The following is a 19869-nucleotide window of genomic DNA, read 5'->3' as shown; positions in this document are numbered from 1 at the left end:
CATGCTGGTTGCTTCTCTCTGATCTTTGGGCCTCGCAAAGATCCGTATCCCTTCAAATAAAATGCCTCTAAAACTGCTCTTTTGTGGGTGATTTTCTGTCTCTCAGGATTGCTGTCCTGACAAACTATGTAGGAGTTGCGGATTTGCAGGTGCACAAAACTGGAAGTGATCTCCTGTAATGGTGAGCTCTGTACCTTGCTATCACAGGCAACCACAGCAAATCATCGCTTTACAAACTGATTGATTTTACAAGTCATTCAATTATCATCAGCAAATATTAATGGAAATGAGTTGGAGGGGAGCACAGTAAGGCTGTGACTGCAGAACAGTGTGGTCTCACATTTCTAAGTCTGGCATTTGCATTTAGCATGACTATTTGAAGTGATGTTGAGTATCTGCTCAATAAATTCATGACAAATGCATTAGGATTAGTTGTAAGGATCAGAGACCTGGTAAACAAGTAGAATTCCTTTAGTGAAACCAGAATCTGCTTGTTCTTCCTTACACTGCAGAAATATTGAAAGAAACCATGAAAATCTGTAAACCGCATGGGGAAAGTGCATCTTTTTTTTGGTTTTATAGCACTTTGTCCGGTGATGTCCTGGTATGTGACAGCAACACTCATAAGCATTAATAATAATTAGTTGCTATTTTTACAGATGACAAGCTTACTTTTTGTGATCTGTTTTTAATGATGGTTTTAAAATTGTAACACTTGATACTCTTGCCAACTCCGTGAAAAAATTATTTAACTCATATTAAGAAATCAGTTGATTAAATTCTTTTGGAAAAGTGCTGTCAAATATGTTTCAGGCACAGACCTTTTGAAAGACAAGTGGCTTCTTAAGAGGAAATTCTGTTGCTAGGAGACCATAACCATAAAGTTTCAGGATAAAGTATTTTTTATTTTAAATAAGAAATGTTGATTAATGAACATGCTTAACAGGCAAAGAACAAAGCTATCACAGCTATCTCTGTTATATCAAAGACCAGTTGAAGCATTCAATGGATATTTTAAGAAGGAAGTATAAAGAGGAGGTTTTCAAAGGAAGTCTAGCCAAAGTTAGAGAACCAAGGAGTCCAGAGCACACTGGTAGAACAAAAGTGCCTGAGTATCTGTAGGGGATATTAAAACTCACATTTGAAGTTTTAAACTTCTCTCTGTCGGCAATGAGAATTAGATTTACCTTGGGGAAAAGAGAATCTCCCACCTGTATTTTCTGAACAGAAAAGTTTGAACAAAATGTTCTCTTGAGATTTCTTCTGGTCCTGTCCATCTGGGATTTTGATGACTTCTGAAACTTCTGGTGCTGATCAGTGAAGAGTAAATATTGGGCTAGAAGGTCTTTGGCTTTGATCCATTGTGGAAGTTCCTAAGTGTGTCAGCAGTAACTGCCTATGTTCATACAATCTTAGGAAAGGTTAGAAATGCACATAAATAATTCCAGTATCATAAAGTATTAGCTGATGGTAACTGAGAGTCCAGTATTGATCATGTTATTTTCACTGAGTAGCACCTTAACCCACGAAAAGCCTACTGAAGTCTAAGGAGGTTTCTTTTACAATAACAGCACAAGTACAGGCATTTAAATTTGGCCCCACTGGCTCAATATTTATCTAGTTGTTTAATCCCACTGGTCTTGATCCAGTTTACGACTGCTGAAAATTGATTCGAGTAGACTAATTAATAAGTTCATAATAGTATCAAAGAGCAAGAAATCTTTAAAATGGCTATTTCTGCAAGGAAATCAAATTGCTTTCTGAGAACTAGCAACATGAAACAAAATGCAGACCTCTTCAAAGGGAGTTCCATCCCTTTCAGCTGGAAAACTTTGTGACAGAAGAAATCTTTAGAAAATGATATTCTGAGTGGATAAACTTTCATTTCTTGAACTACTGAAAGTTCCTGGTTAGGTAGAGGATATCCCAGAACAGAGGCAGGAGATAGATGATAAGATAGGTATTATTAGGAAAACTGTAGATATTGCCACCTGTGTAGAGAGCAGGACATTGCAACTCAACTAGGAACATCCTGAAACACCAGAAAGAAAATGTTACAACTATCACACATACTCAATGGCTTTTATTGACAGGATTTTCTTGGGAGGCATCTCCCTGGCAATTCACATCTAGTCACTCTTTACTGGCTGAGTCACTCACGGTGCAAATTTCCAACTGAAGAAGTGAAAGGCAGCTGTGGGACCAGAGCATCTCCCCAGCACAGGCTGTGATGTGCCTGCTGGGAGGGACGGTGCTTGGAAACTGGTTTACTGAAAGCTGGTGATGGATCCCCTGTTTGCAATTAGGATAGGAAGGACCCAAAATTTAAAATTCTTCTCAGACTTTGAGGGGAACAAGGGACACATGCTGTGTATTACTGTTACCTTTGGCTCAGAAAGAAATATGTGTATATTTCTGCAAAAGTGTAGTATACAGCTTATTTGTAAGGCTTGCATTTGAACATATGTAATATCTGCAAGATATGGAAGTCTGTTGTGGATAGCAGATTTACTGTTTGATAGACTTTGTTTAATGTACAGATAGTGTTTACTGTGTTTCAGACTGGTTACAATGTTTTAGGGATGGCTTAAATATTTGTTTTACTGAAGTTAATACATTATTTTCTCAGGATTATTAACATGTCTTTATCAGAAATTTGCATGAACTAATCCTTTATAATGCTTTGAAAATTTCTCAATATATGAAAGTCTGTCTTGTGCTACTACAAAGAGTTAATCCCAAATGACAGACTACAGAGAGTAAAACAAAATTTATGTATCTCTGAGTATATAATGCCTACATTCTGTTATATTTGTATTTCAAAATATTTGGGCTTTCATTTCCAGAAACCAGTAGGAAAAGTGTGCTGTTTACCAAGCAAAGACAAAAAGGTGAAGCATTTTATCTTTGCTCTATGAAAAAAATTTGTGCAAGAAGTATAATTCTTGCTCTGACAGGGAGGCCTTGGCACTTTACACAAGAACAGGATCATGTTGATCTGCAGCAGATTTTTCAAAAAGGACAACTAGACATCCAAACCCTTATTAGCCCTGCATAAAAGAAGCTTAACAACTTCAACCAATTGTTTCCCACAAGGTGAAAAACACCCAAACAGGTTGGGAATGAGAGCTAAATCAGATTGCTGACTGATAAGAATCCTTCCCAAGGCTAATAACAAAGGCTTACCACAGACAAGCAGCAGCGGATTAAGCATTTTAAGCCTCTATCGGCTAGCGCCAAGGAATCTGGTGGAGTAATTCTGCAATCTGTAGCTCTTTGGGTAGCTATCAAAAATACTGATGAAGAAAGCACACAGACCTGAAAGGCAGTTCTTCTGCATTGTGAGTGAGTGAGGTTTGCTCTCTGTAGCAGGGGTTGCTCAGGATGGACAAGAAATCCACTGGTTAAAAGTAGCAGAGAAAACCAGGAGGAGGGTGAGAGGGGAAGCAGAGCTTGAGAGCATTGCTTTGCTGAAGTAAGAATGGGGAGAGCTGTTTGCCTTCATGAGTGTTTGGCTGTACCATGTATTTAACTCTTGTTTGGGGGGTTAATGTGTCCCTGCATAAACTACCTTCAAAAATGATCTTCACTGAGTGTTTGAAAGCTAATCATGTATACTTTACAGCTGTATGTTACCTGCTGTACAGTGGCTGCATTGCTCTGGGCTCTGTCAGGCAGTTACTTGTGTAGTAAAGCAGAGTACATACTATAAAAACCTTGTTTTTGCAAAATATTCACAGGAAATGGAGTTTTCAATGGACTTACGTGATTTTGGCTTCATTATTTAAGAGCTGTTTTGCATGACTTGTAGCTTCTATGTGATAGCACTTTTCAAATCCAGCTACACTGAGTAGAAATAATCTACAATGAAGGTGACATAAAAATGATTGATTGTGACTGGCTTATCTTTTAAAAGAACCAAGTATTTTGATAGCCAATGAAAAGAGGAAGAAGGCAGTTATTGGCCCTGTAGCCTTCTGCATGACCTCTGTGTGACGACCATCACCTTCATTCTAATCGTCTGATTTGTGTTTCGAATAAATTATTCAATAATTTCAAGCAGAGAAAGCTCTCTGTCTCTTTTGGAGTGTGACTTCTTTTTTTCCACCCAACTGCGTTGCAACTAAATGCTTCACTGTGCTCCAAACCAACTTTGCAATTTACTTCTGAATTTCTAATGCTCTCACCACACTTAACAGCTTTCAGTGGCAACAGAGGTGGTCCTGCAACTCACATAGTCATAGTCTTCCTTTTTTTAACTCAGTGACAGATGAAAAGGAGGAGAGTAAAAAGTTATTCAGAGGTGAGAGAACAGTAGTGTACATTAAGAAATAAAATGCTCACAAAGCAAATCCCACAGCCCCAGTTAATTGAATAGTTAAAATATCTCAGCTTCAATTTGTAAGTCCTGGAATACAGCTTTTTGTGTCGGCTTTATTTTTGCTTCTATGGACTTGTGCTAAGCTTGCAAGTCTGGAGAGCTGCTAGAAAGCTCTGAAAATAAGTGAGCTATGTTCACCCTGTGGATTTTTCCAAGATACCCCCAACTTGCAGTTTTATTCTGCATATAAACCTTAAGTGCAATGGGGCTGAAATTGGTGTCTCAGACCTTTCAGGTTTTCCTGTGTCAAGGAACACAATAAAGAAGATATCTTTCTGTGCTGGTACCTGATTTGTCTCCTGTCTGTCACTTGTAAAGTAGCAATGGTGGAATAGTGCCTTTCTCTTGAGAAATTCTCTGGGCTCCTTCTCTGTGGGAAATAGCACAGTATTGTGATGCAGATTTTCTGCCAAATCTCACAAATCCCTCACTGTGGGGATTTCTCTTTTCAGTCGTCTATCCTCCTGTCTGTAGAGCACTCACATTCAATACAGAAGGCTTATCACTTCCTTTTTAGAACTATAAGAACCAACATCACAGCCTGCAAAAACCCACCTGGTGAGCAAGATCTCATTTATTCAATTTTTGAAACTCACTGAGGACTGCTCCAGAGAGGAAGAGCCTCTGATAAGTTATTTGCTGTTTCCTTTAAAATATGCATCTCTCAACCGAGTTTCAAGAGACTCCTTCTTCTATGCACCGACAGAAAGAGCATAATTATATTTGTTGTTAAATGGATAACTGTGATGTCCAATATTTAATTAGCACCACCTGTCTAAGTGGATATGTGCATGACTGCAACTGTAAATTATATCAGTGCCTTTCAGACACAAAGAAGAGGAAAACGGGCACAGCTGTTAGGGAGACAGACAGATCCATAGGTTGACTCTGGGTTGAAAGGCAAATTCTCACTGATTGTTTGAACTGACACCCGACTAGAGCACATGAAGGTTGCCATCCATTGAAGGCACTAAAGTTTCCCATCTGTGACTTGTGCTTTGCACTAGGTTTCACCCCGGTGGTGATGCCATGAGGGTATATGCACAGATTTGTGTGATCAGAAGTGTTTCTGAATCCACGTTTCAGACAGAGACAGAAGCTATCATTCAGATGTACATTGAGCTTGCATTACAAAAAGCCCTGCAACATTCTGCAGATGTCCGGGATGTATCTCACTGTACATTGATATGTTTTTACAATGGATATTCTCCTTACAGCAGAGCAGAATTGAGAGTTAGGCTGTGGAGTTTGCCCCTGTTAGGTAATTTTATTTTATTTTTTTTTTTTCTTTTTTGTATTTGCCTGTCTAGTTTTTAGAGAATTACAAGAATAAACTCGCATAGTTGTAGAAACAAAACTACAAGAGCCTGAGTTTTGTGAGGCCTTGCAATAATATGATAGTGAACAATGCTTTCACTTTAGTTAAATCCACTTAAAAATACACTGATAAATAGGTGCACTTATATCCTTTCATACTCGGGGAATAAATGAATACATTTTGTTAAGATAAGCCCTATTTTTGATTAAGAGAAAAAGCATAGACAGAAATGCTGAACTGAACACAAAATGGCTGATTGTTCACAAACACAGGAAAATTTCATAATAGCCAATAACGAAATATACTTCATAGTGTAGTTATCCCAGTTGCGGTTTGACCTACATGCTAAAGATAGACACAAGAATGTCGATGATTTCTTTGCAGAACAAAAATGACCAGGATTTAGACCTCTTAATTCACAAGGTAAGCAACATTGGTATGAAGGTCCCATAGTATGACAGAACCCTGATTCAGCAGAGACCTGGGATGTTTCCCGATAAATTACTGTCATCTGCTAACATCTTTGCAATGCCCAGGCAGAGACTACTGTAGGGATGCTTCAGCTCCACTTGGTACATGCTGCAGTTTAAAAAGAAAAGTGATCTGCCAGCAGTGTAGAACACTCTCATGAATATGGCAACCCTAAGCCTTGTTTTTTATCTTCTGGCTTCCTAATTTTGTGAAATCATTACTTTTAACCCTTAGAAGAGTACTAATATTTTTATTATAGGTGGGTCTCTATTTAAATAGGATAAGGTAACATGAGAGCAATGTTTTAATTCTGATTAGGACTCAAATCTATTTTACAGGCATCTCACACACTTAAGCACGATTATATTATTTTTTGTTCAACTTTCTTTCCCCTCCCTTTTCTAATCAGACATATTAGGCATTTTAAGATATTTTTTTTCTTCCTTTTTTCTTCCCATGATTTCTACAACTATGTTAGAAATACTTTCAGTGAAGATGTGACTGAATTTTGGATATGTGAACCGAGAGAAGAAGGCTGAGGGAGACACTACTGTTTTAATTGCAATGTCCTCATTCTAACGTTATGGTCTAGCTTCAATTTTACTTTGAAGACTGTTAGAAAACTCCCTTTGACAGTTCATACTGTCTGTTGTGGTCAAGCTTTTTCTACCAGTGAGGGGAGATAACTGTTTAGCTACTTGACCTTCTTGGCAATGGTCTCATAGAAGATTATAATAATCTTTCAGCCTCCAACAGTGATAAGCTAGTGTCTAGGCAGTGTTTTGCACTGTAATATTTATGAATGATCTATGACTAGAATTTAGCTAGAAGAGAAACTAACGTATTTCTGGCCTAAAACTTGTACTCAGCTGAGATGAATATGTAATAATAGTTTATTTGCAAAAGAAAGGGGCTCTTTTCTGTTAGCTGCTCTAGAATCAGACAATAATTGACACTGGAAGAGACCGGTGGATGTCAGGCACCAAGGCAGGTTGATCTTGTTTGCTCATACTAATATAGAATTCAAGCATTCAGTTCCAAAGACAACTACCCATAACTTGTATTTACCATTTTGTACCTATTTCTTAATTTACTACTTCATAAGTGTTTCTAACACCCCAGCTTTTTTCTTTTTTTTTTTAAATTTTAATATGTGTGTGTGTTGGGAGCTTAAGTGTGCCCATGGAATGTTACTTCATGATAAAGTGAACGTTATTTTGGAGGGAATAAAGAGCTACTTCCACTTAAAAAACATCTTCATTTATTCTTAAATCCTGCTTAGTTGTAATACTTTTGTAGTGTGCCAACTGGTGCCCTTCTGCTGAAATGTTAATTATGAATTTATTCCACAAAAATAAGAACCTCAGACTAAGAAAATTATGATGAATTTGAATATGTGCAAGGTTCCATCATGAATAAAGCAGCCTTGTGAATAAGATTTTCTCCATGAATGGCATGCTGGAATACTTGGCTTTAATTTACTTGGGTTAAAATATAATTAAGGCAGTGCAAAAAGTTATGATCTCTCTCTCTGTTTCATGAACTTAAACTTTGACTGAATTAATTTTTCCAATTTTAAGTAAACATATTATAGAAAGATATATGTACAGCTTGTCCCGGAGCTTTCTGAAATCTGAAAGACTTCTGTGGATTGCAGCGAGGTCTGGGGGAGCGCAGATGCCATAATCCTGCAGGACGGGGAACTTCTTGAAGACTGCCATGAATCCTCAGAGACCATTGTCTGTGACAACTGTTCAGTTTAGAAAATTTGAACAATTTATACAGCCGAAGAATTGTTTAGAGGGTGACCTGGGCTTTTCATACCAATTCTCTCTCCTCCCTTGCATTTATAAGCTTAACAAATCATATTCAGTACCTTATTCTTCAAATTCTCCTGGCCTCACAGGCAGTGTTGGAAACCTTGGAAAGGGCTAAAGCTTGGAATCCTGGAAGTACAGAATTGGAAATGATTTCCTGGTCTTCAAACGCAACAACCTGGCATTAACGATTTAGACGAGGGAACTGAGTGTACTATCAGCAAGTTTGCTGATGACACTAAGCTGGGAGGAGTGGCTGACACGCCAGAAGGCTGTGCTGCCACCAGTGGGACCTGGACAGGCTGGAGAGTTGGGCGGGGGATAACCTGATGGAATTTAACAAGGAAAAGTGTAGAGTCCTGCATCTGGGCAGGAACAACCCCAGGTTCCACATTAGGTTGGGGAATGACCTATTAGAGAGCAGTGTAGGGGAAAGGGACCTGGGGGACCTGGTGGACAACAGGATGACCATGAGCCAGCACTGTGCCCTTGTGGCCAGGAAGGCTAATGGCATCCTTGGGTGTATTACAAGGGGGGTGGTCAGTAGATCGAGAGAGGTCCTCCTTCCCCTCTACTCCACCCTGGTGAGACCCCATCTGGAATATTGTGTCCAGTTCTGGGCCCCTCAGTTCAAGAAGGACAGGGAACTGCTGGAGAGGGTCCAGCGTAGGGCAACAAAGATGATTAAGGGAGTGGAGCACCTCCCTTATGAAGAAAGGCTGAGGGAGCTGGGGCTCTTTAGTTTGGAGGAGACTGAGGGGTGACCTTATTAATGTTTATAAATATATAAAGGGTGGGTGCCACGAGGATGGAGTCAGGCTCTTAGTGGCAAACAACGATGGGACAAGGGGCAATGGGATCAAGCTGGAACACAAGAGGTTCCACTTAAATTTGAGAAGGAACTTCTTCTCAGTGAGGGTGACAGACACTGGAACAGGCTACGCAGGGAGGTTGTGGAGTCTCCTTCCCTGGAGACATTCAAAGCCCGCCTGGACACCTTCCTGTGCGACCTCACCTAGGCGTTCCTGCTCCAGCAGGGGGATTGGACTGGATGAGCTTTTGAGGTCCCTTCCAATCCCAAACATACTGTGATACTGTGTGATACAGTATATTGATAGTAGTTAGACATTTTATCCCTGATACTTTGCCTGGAAGATTATTTCCGAATCTCTCTTATTTTGTATCTTACTGCTTTAACAGCCCATTTGTGATCCCTTAATTACTATGTAAACACCCCCCCTTGAGTTTAAATAACTCTTTTCTCTCCTATGTCTATTCTCTGGTGTGTATACAGGCACCAATCCCATCCCTTTTTGTTACAAGGTGAACTCTTCACTTGTCTGACAAACTCTCCATTCCCTTGATATCCTAGTGATCCTTCTGTATGCCTATTCCAATTTCATATCTTCCTTGAAAATAAATGACCAGAACCGTATGTGTTATTACAAATTAAGTCTTGTCAGGGCTTAGTATAGTGGACTTAATGCTTTTCTAGCTCAAACTGGAAACACCTTGACTGATATATTACAGGATGGCCTTTGAGTTTTTCCACGCTTGCCATCCCTTGCTACCTTATAGTTATCCTGTGATCGGCTTGTACACCTGTGTCTTTCTCTTCCCAGTTACTTCTAACTGAGGAGTTCCTAGTCAACAGCAGAAATTGTTGTTCATAGTCCCCAATGACCTTCATCTTTTTATTATAAATTTAATTTAATTTAATTATCCTTACTCCCATCCTCAGGGCCATGCAATTCTTTTCATGAAATACCCTAATCCTTTTCTGTATTGACAATGCCTTTTAGCTTTTCATCTTGAGGATATATTTTTTTTTTAAAGCCAAAGTTGTTTATACAAAAAATTAACAAGATGATTGATCCAAGGCCAACCATTTGTTACCTCTCATCAGATTGGATTTTTCCCTCTCCATACTTCACTATTAGTCAATTCTTTATTCACCTCACAGTTGCAGTATTAATTCCCATTTTCCTGACCATCATTAATGTTTCTTCAAATGATATTGTATTTACTGTTTTTGTCACATTTATATACGCCATCAATATTTTACTGAACTCCAAATAGATGAAAGGTAATTCCTCTTTTTTGTTTAGGTTACCTAGACAAAGCAGATGACCTAGCCTGGACGCATCTTTGTTGAACACAGATTGCACATTATCTAATTTTTTTAATAACTTTAATTATACTAGCCTTGAAAATGCATATTACATGTGTGTATGGTTTTGAGATTAAGTTGGGTACCCTGTTCTCTAAACTTGGTGGTCATACATCTGGTGTGGTATATGCATTAAATACCTTTGTTGCAGAACTTTCGTGTCATATGCCAGTACTTTCAGACCTTTTGTGGGTTCAAGGTCATTCAGCACACAAAAAACCAATTCGTTCAACACCTTTCTGGAGATACTGAAGTAAAAACAAGGTTTGAAAAGAAATATTACTGTAAGACCTAAATAATTTTTGAAGTAAAGTACAAAAGTAAAACTTTGAAAAAGTTTTTCCATACTACAGCTACAATAACTGATTTCTCAGAGCATTGGTACTGACAATTGTAATAATAAGTTTTTTCTTTGAAAGCATTCTATGCATACTTTTCAAGAAGTGGTCTTTTATTTCAAAACTTTGGACAGGATTTGACCAATAGCGAATAAAGTATAATTTCACTCAATTATTTCTGAGAAGCTCCTTAACTATTGCTTAAACTCAACATTTTTCTTGCATGGAAATTGTTTTTGTAGTGGAAAATATCCAGAAAGGTTGATATTATAAAGGAAAGCAGTGAACATTGAATCACTTCAGCATTATAAAACTAGGTCAGAATTCTGTTTTTAATGTGTTTAATTTCAGACAGTTTTTCAAATTAAAGATGATCATATGTTCCCAAAGTGTTATTACTCCTGACTGTCCTGGAATATACAGTATCTCTTTGACAGCTGTACAGCTGAAAGTCATTGTTATTGGTTCTATTTTTTAATTTGCAAATGCAATTTTAAAACTCTTGAAAAATGATACAGCAAATTTCAATACCTGAAGAAACAATAGGATATAGAATGGCAAATACTTTGCAATAAATCAGACTGCATAGACACGGGGGAAAAAAAAGACTCTCATTGGCATTAATTTTTCTTTCTCTTATATATTTTCTTCTTTCTTTCTTTCTTTCTTTCTTTCTTTCTTTCTTTCTTTCCTTTCTTTCTTTCTTTCTTTCTTTCTTTCTTTCTTTCTTTCTTTCTTTCTTTCTTTCTTTCTTTCTTTCTTTCTTTCTTTCTTTCTTTCTTTCTTTCTTTCTTTCTTTCTTTCTTTCTTTCTTTCTTCTTTCTCTCTCTTTCTCTCTTTCAATCTTTCTCTCTTTCTCTCTTTCTTTCTCTCTTTCTTTCTCTCTCTTTCTCTCTCTCTTTCTCTCTTTCTCTCTTTCTCTCTCTCTTTCTTTCTCTCTTTCTCTCTTTTTTTTCTTTCTATCCACAAAAGTCCTCAACTACAATATAAACTAAACAGGGAAGTAAAAGGTTGGTTTAGAAGCTGGGTTATCAATATAACACAGAAAGCAATACTAAAAGCTAATAGATGAAGTGTATATGACCTTCACATTGGATTAGTGACCAGTGTGGTATATTAGCAAAATACCGTGCATTGTATGCAGCAACATAATAAGATATTTTCCTTATTATAATACAAAAGACATTAATGTAATACAAATGTTCATTCTAGCTACCTTATCAGGGATTTCCATGTTGTATTTCTAGCCTGGTCTCCTGCTTATGGATCTGTTTTACATAATGGTATAAGTGTAAAGTGGAGTATGCTTTTGAAAAGAAACAGACTAAGGTAATGAAGGAGAAACAAGGGAATGAAAACAAAACACAGAGGAAAGAGAAATGGGAAAAAAATGAGAGAAAGAGAGGAGAAAGTGAGACAAGGCTATGTCAAAGTAGGAAAGGAAATAGGAACACATTTAAAAAGTAAGAAATGGGGAAGAATTATTAATAACAAAAGTTAAACTTGTCAGTTCTTACATCTAAATTTGGTGCTAAAATCCAATTTTCAGTTCCGGTTGAGCTGATTTCAACTCAGGTATTCCTATGTAAAATGTGCATGCAGGTGGCCGTTCATCATAGTTTCAGCAACTTGCTTCTTGGAAATGCACTTACAGAAGGAAATTAAACCTGATGTGTCATTAAGTATTGGAATTCGGATTCAAATGGTGATGAATCAGATTTTGTTAACATGAAGTTTAAGACTTAGTGGAAAACATGCGGTGTTTTGCTTATGCTTTTGCCTGTTCAAATAAGAGAACATTTATTCATTGATATTCTGTTTATATTAGTGCAGCCTGACTATTTCAGTGATCATTTGGGATATCTGTATTCTTACTGAGTAGTACTTTCCACAGCTTAGTGTCCCTCTGAAACTAAACAAATGCTTACAGGAGATGGCAATACTTCTGAAGATACCATTAGATTGTTCTTCATTTATATTCCTATCCAAAAGAGAGAGAGAAAAACCTGTATATTTTTCATCTGTGCTTAGATGGAATGAAAACAGTTTCTGACTAGTTATTCTGCTGCATTAAGTCCTTATCCCTCTGATGACTGGACACGGAGTCAGTAGATGTTAGCTCTTAATTTGCCTGACCATTGGTTCTTTCAGTGACAGCATTATTCATAAAATCATAGCATACATAGCTGCATATAAAAATGGCCAATAGGCAAATAAATAAGCCACCGGCAACATACTCTTCTGTCAATATATGCAAACCCAAAAGCCTTCTCATGAACATGTATGCATTTGAAGCACATTTGGAGGCTTTAGCACATATGTTCTTTCAGAATTTCTGCTATATGTAAGACAGGGACTGATTGGGTTATAAATGTGCTAGTGATAGGGAAGAAAATTAATGCCAGCTAATCAAAAAAGAAAAATATATGGTTGTCGAAATGCTAAAAGTCATTTGTTTGCTTCTTTTCACAACAGCTTCTCCCTGTCTTGCCTGGAAGTTCTCTCCCTTCTGTAAATGCCAAACACAGATCATCGGCAGTGTCTAGAATCCAAGACCTATGGTACCAACCTCTCATCGAAAGCTCGCTGAAGTTTTCCAATTGTTTCACAGAAAAAGACCCTTACATAAGTGCTCAAAAAGGAACTCTATTAATAAGTGTCAATGGCATTTTGCTAGCTCTGCCAACTAGAACACACTACATAGAACCTTTTATGCAATTATTTATATTAAACCAGTCAGGGTTTGGAGCCAGCAATTTTTCTGTTGATTCAGGGAAGCCAATGGTTCACTTCTCTTCAAAAGCATTCAGTTCATTGTCAGAAAGTATGCATATTGTCTTTTTAGACTATTTCAGGTCAACACCAAGCCATCTGCTCTTTAATTGGCCCTGATGCATTTTTATCTAGTTTGTTACAGTGAAGGTGAGTTGAGGGCTGCCTTCAGTAATCTGTTAAAGTATGTGACTATTCTTTCAGTTAGTTTTCTTCCTAACATTTTACACCCCTTGATGCTATTTAGAAGTCAATTAATTCTTGTCCTGTTTCTAGTGGACATAGACATCACCTGATTATTTTTTGTACCACCTGCTTACATAGTCTAAAACTTACCATGTCTGTCTTTAGCAGCCTCTGTTTTGTATTAACCAAGTGAAATAACTTCAGGCTTGCTTTGATAAACTTGCTTTCAAGCCTTTCCCTGCCCCCCCTCTCTTCTAGACCTTCTCTGTGAAATTGGGTGCAGGATTGCAACTGTTGTCTATCTCAAGTGAATATAATGGAAGCAGCACGTAATACATCTTTTGTATGACACCTCTGTTTACCCAGCTCAGTCTGATTGCTTTCTTTGGGCATGATATGTGCCACAGGAGTGCAGTTTTGTGTGGACAACCCCAGTGAGGTCTGAATACGCTACTTCCATCACCGTAGCTGTACGAAGACATTAATGGCACTGGCACCATGCTCTGCATGTGCTAATTAACCCTGCACTTCCACAGCAAAACTGCTGTTTTGTTCACAGTTCACGTGAGTATCTCCACATGACACTGCTTTAAATGGTATAGAAACATTTGTTTGTAAGGCACCTTGCACACTTGCAGAGACATGGATAGAACAAGAAATATCCCCAAAAATGTAGTTATTTATTTTTGTAACTTGAAGAATAAATAAAACTCTGTGTGTTTAAAATAATGAATGGTCACTTACTACTCATTACCCACACTGTCTGTTCTCCCCTACCAATTTCTTAATGGATGTGTTGCCAGAGGGTATATTACTTAGCAGTTTTAAAAATCCCTATTTGCTTAATGAGTTTCACTCTTTTCAGTCATCCTAAAATTGGGCAGGTACTGGTTTTAGTTGTTACATTTGTAGATTCTCCTGGCTAGAACTTTCAAAAGAACCTAAATGCTGTTTGAGAGTCAATAACAGATAACTAAATCTGTTAAGAACATCTGACAGTTTTACTGAGATTATAATTTATTCAGAAGCCTGCTACATCAAGGCCATTGTTTTCATTTCTGTAAATGAAGTACTTCCAAACAAAACGAAACAAAAAAATAATCCCTGAACTTTGTTCCGTTACTTATAGACCTAGTTTTAGATACAACTTTTTCTCCTGAATGATGAAGTCTGAAGTGGAGTTCACAGACTTGCTGATAGTCCTCCACAAAAGTCTGTGTGCATATTGAATATTTCTTTTATTTCTATTTTTACATACTTAATTTCTGCAGAACATTTTACTTTCATTTTGGTCAATTACCAGTTACTTCTTTAGTAAAGAGTGCCAGTGTTCTGGGGGTTCTTCTTCTGCAGGAAAGCATCTTTGAGTGAAGACGAAGCTTGATGTTTCATAAAGAGGAAAATGCTGAAATTTTATAGACTTTGTGCATTTCCACCTCAGATGTGGACAAAGCTGGTCACAACAAACTGAACCAGGATTTCCCTGAAGTGTCTGTGATTTTCAATTTTAGGAATCAAGGAAAAAAAAAAAAGGAAGAAGAGAGGGAAATGGCTATTTTAAAGGAAATTGTTGTATGCGTGTCCTTTACAGTAACGGCAATTTTTTCCTGTGGTGTTTGACAAAGGATCTGCCAATGCTTAGTGAGGGCTGCAAAAATAATTTCCTGCTGCCTGAAGCAGCCTGTGCTTTTGGTGAGGTGAAAGCACAGTTCAGAGTCATCTGTTACATGAATGAGAAGATGCACACACTTCAGGAGGAAAGCAGATGAAGAGGGTTTTCTTTCCACTCCAGTAACTCCCAGCAGGTATTATAGATTTATTTCCCCTTCTCATGTTGCTTTCATTTTGCTGTATTGTACCAAGGCATTGCAGATGCTTCAAATAGGGATGTACTGTCTAACTTTAGGAGTAGGAAAAAGACCAACAGTGGTTACTTCATTCAGACCAACATTTTCCATTGCTGTATTTACTTCCCAGTTGGAGGAAACTGTAGAAACACTACATCACTGGACAGCAAGTTATTTAAATGTAACCTCTTGAGTCTGTTGGTAGATTTCATGAAAGCCTACAAGACTCCTTCTGGTTGAATATGCAAAACTTCTGCAAGAGATACTACACTTGTTCACTACCCTTCTGTTTTTCATTCATTCATTCATTCGTTCATTCATTTGTTCCTTCATTCATTCCTTCAATTGCCTCTCTGTTCCTTGTCCCTCTGTATAAAATCACGTGTTCCTGACCACATCTGCAAAATCCCTTCACTTACTTTCAAGCATTCCCTTAAAACTGATACTGGTCAAAAGACGGGTTTTCCTCATTCTACTTCTCCTCCTAATCCCTCTCCCTCTCGTTCAGCTCTTGCTGCCCCTTCCTCAGCCTCCATTGTACCCCAATATCACTTTGACTCTTATCTCCTTTAGGGAGAGAATTGGAGGGAGCTGAGGAAACAGAATGACAGTCAAATGGTAGAAAATGGTTTGGAAGTTAGGAAAGGATATAAAATTGGGAAGAATCCTGAGAGCAGAGGAGAAAGATGCACAGGAAATTTGTGGTAAATATTTGCTGAAACAGTTAGATGAAATTTTCCCAGGTAATGGACTATTGACAAACTCATCAACTATTCATTGTTATTTATTCACTATTTTTGTGTTCTGGTGACAAAGATTTTCCTGCTCCTTGGCTGGATGCCTCATAGTTTTTTAAGCAAAGATATAAAAAGAAAGAAGTTTCAAACATCATGCACAGGCAGGTTTTGAGTTGCCTCCTGCTTTAGCAGCTAGATCACTGGGAAACTCTAGACAAACCTACTCCTATTCCAGCAAGTACATGTAGGACTGTTTTCTCTCTGGATGGCCAGCTGGCTTGCTTCAGCAATATTTGTGTCATTACATCCTCTTAGCCTCCAAAACAGGGTGGTGACATCCACCTTATCTGTTGGAAATGATCCCTGAACTCAGCTAACTGCCAGATCACATCTGTGAATTTGTTAGGGTTTGGCTAGTTGGCAAAAGCCACAACTGTCCCAGGGACTGTTCTAGCAATTTAACAATCTGTATGATTAAATTCCAGGAATGCTCCGTGCCACTGATCAATTTACTGGTGTAGATTTAGTTTAATACTGTTTTATCCCCTAGAACAAACAAGAAATTCTTTGCTATTAAAGTCCTGGAATTTAAAACCCTACATCATGCCATAATTCTGTATTACTTTTTTGGAAAGTGAATACTTTATGACTGTTGAGCTAGAATTTGGCATTTTCCAGTTGTCACAGGTAATGATGAAATTTGGATGTACCCGGAATATTCACCTGGGCAATACTGGCTCCTCTTAGGGTGTGTTTTGTGTGACAGGATGCAAACTCCCCTCTCTCCCCCTCCCTCCTTCAGTATGGAAGGAGTAGGCACATCTCCACTTGAGGCTAACAGCTCCTTTTGTTTGGCCCCAGAGCACCCTGACCAGGGCCATTTAGGAGAAGGGAGTGCCGAGGCGCCAAGGAGCCGCTGGGCGCCTGCGGCCAGTGTTGGGATGTTTGGAGGCTTCAGGGGCACCCCACAGCCAGTGTGGGGGTGCAGAGAAGCTTCTGGAATGCCCACAGTCAGATCTGATCAGCCAGTATAAAAAACGGGACTCTCGTTGAGACTCCGCCCATTGTCGTGGGTCTCTTGGAGCATGAGCAAGATGTTGCCACTGAGATCCCCCCCTGGGATGGAGACTCTGCTTGCCTTGCCGCCACGGGTGTGAGCGAGTATATTTATCCTTTCCATGTACATATGCACGTGTAACTTTCCGCGCTCAATATGAGCACGTGTAAAATTAATCCTTGCATAATCGCGGGTGTATTTCCCTCCCGTGCTTCCACATAAGCACGTGTAACTTTCCGTGCTTAATACAAGCACTAGTAACTTTCCGTGCACATTTGCACGTGTCACTTTCCGTGCTCAATACGAGCATGTGTATAAATTATTTCCTCACACAATTGCGAGTGTATTTTCCTCCCGTGGTTCCACATAAGCACGTGTAACTTTCCGTGCACATTTGCACGTGTAAGTAAATTAACCATCGCAGGATTGCAAGTGTATTATAAATTTACCCTCGCAGAATTGTGAGCGTACACTTTCCGTACTCACTACGAGTACCTGTATCTCTTTAAGAATAATCCCGCACCGTGTTCAGGCAAGTGTGTACTCTTCTCGGACTCAGGGACGGCTCCAGCATTGTTTTGGTGAAGCCACGTGCATGAACTCTGTGGACCGCCTGTTGTATTAGTTGCTACCCCTTAATAATTTTCCTCAACTGATATCCAAACCTGTATTTAAGTCATTTTTGGAGTGCTAAAACCCTGTTTCTCACTGGTTTAATAAAAGTTGTTTTGGACCCTGTTGTCCCTTAAACTAGCCTCGGGGTGCCTCCATGACATTTGGTCTCTCAAATAGTAGGAGCACCCTCTGAAAACTAAAAAATGGAGGAAGTGTTTAACTTTTGTAGGTACAGCATGAGCTACCTATAACTGGAGTATTTAAGTTTATTGGCTCGATAGAACTAGAACAGTAATTTTAATCAGTGAGCTGCTGAGGGAAGTAGTACATGCATAAACATGGGGACTGGATGTGATAAGCGTGAGTTAACCCACTGCCTCACTGATGTGTATTGGATTGGGTAGACCTAACATGTCCAAACTGCTTCCTGAGTTTTATCTAACAGATGAAATCCTACTGCAGGTATCCCTATGAGGCTTTTGTACTCTGTCTGGAGCGGGTCACGTTTCTTGAAGAAAGCATTCTTGTCTCTATGCCAGTTTGCTAGACTTTTTGGCATTCCTAATAACAAACAATGGAAAGAAAACCTCCAGTTTGCAGAACCTATTAGTTGTCATGTTTGGAAAAACCCACCACTATTTACAAACAAGTCAAAAATCATTCTAGCAAGTAATATAAGAATACCACCATCAGGGATTGTGGTGGATTCTGCTTCATCATCTTATTTTGGATATCTGGGAGTTACTTCTTCCTTACAAAGATCTTATTTTGGGACAGTAGAGCTCCAACTCCTAAATAATAGGCAACTATGGAATTTTTGGTGGCAGGATGGATGGGATTTAAAATACAGTTTTCCATTCCATTTTACTCAGTCCTACAGTAAATAACAGTTTTCTTATTTCAGGGTGAAGGTCCTCATTTCTTGAAGCTCACAATCCTAAACTGTCTTACCTTGAAGATTTAGCTGATAGCTATGACACTTTTCCATATGCAGATACAATTTCGTTATGAATCATCTACCTATGGCTGGGTCAGCATTATAGCGGCCTCAGCTCTCATTAGTGTATGACAGCAGATGGGAGATGCTGACACTAGAAAGACAGAGCTATTCTAACCAAAAATATTCTGTCTCCCTTTTCTGCCTTCCTTGCTCATTGCCAGCTCTATTATTTCTATTCTCTGGGTTTGTGTGCTCAAATTTCCCTTATGTGCATTTTTAATCTTTCCTGTATTACCTTGTTTTCCATTTGGCATACGTATACTCTGCTTATTTCTTCCACATTGTTTGTATACCTCTGGAGAAATTACAATACTGTAATTAATTAAAATAATTGCATTTTAAGTACATGAGAAACAAACCATATGATCCTGCTCATTCTTGCCATAAGTATTGGACCAACTTGCAGTCACATGTTGGCAACCAGACTTCTGTAAAAATTGTGCACAGAAATATACACAAAGGCCTTTTAGACACTATTTCGGGTGTTTCTGCATGGTTTTGAGCAAATTTATATAAACCTAAACAGATAATTTGATACGGATGACCTGCTTGTTGGCTTGTTTCTTCAACTCCACACACAATGCACAGTACTCTGCAATAAAAAATATATTTAGATGAGTTTTAGCCTCTTTTTGTTAAGGACTCCTGTCCAGCCATATGTTAGACTATTGAGACTGCAGCGAGCTGGTGACCGAAGATTCAGATTCATGTATTTATGGATGCCAAACTATTTCAAAATATTAACAGAAGCATAACCTAATTTATCTGAGGGCTGTGGAAAAAGAGTGAAGGAGAGAAATTACTTGTTTCATAGAACCATAGAGTAGTTTGGGTGGGAAGGGACCTTCAAAGCTCATCCAGTGCCACCCCTGCCATGAGCAGGGACATCTTCACCCAGATCGGGTTGCTCAGAGCCCCTTCCAGCCTGGCCTGGGATGTCTCCAGGGATGGGGCATCCACCACACTTGTGCCAGTGTTTCACCACCTTTAACATAAAAAATTTCTTCCTCACATGTATCCTGAATCTTCCCTCTTTCAGTTTAAAACCATCACCCCTTATACTGTCACAACAGGCCCTGCTAAAAAGTCTGTCCACCTCCTTCTAATAGGCCCCTTTTAAGTATGAAAGGCCTCGGTAAGGTTTCCCTGGAGCCTTCTCT

The sequence above is a fragment of the Patagioenas fasciata genome, chromosome 3 (assembly GCF_037038585.1).
Source record: "Patagioenas fasciata isolate bPatFas1 chromosome 3, bPatFas1.hap1, whole genome shotgun sequence".
Classification (NCBI taxonomy): domain Eukaryota; kingdom Metazoa; phylum Chordata; class Aves; order Columbiformes; family Columbidae; genus Patagioenas; species Patagioenas fasciata.
The sequence above is the reverse complement of the archived record's forward strand: the minus strand, read 5'-3'. Positions refer to the sequence as shown.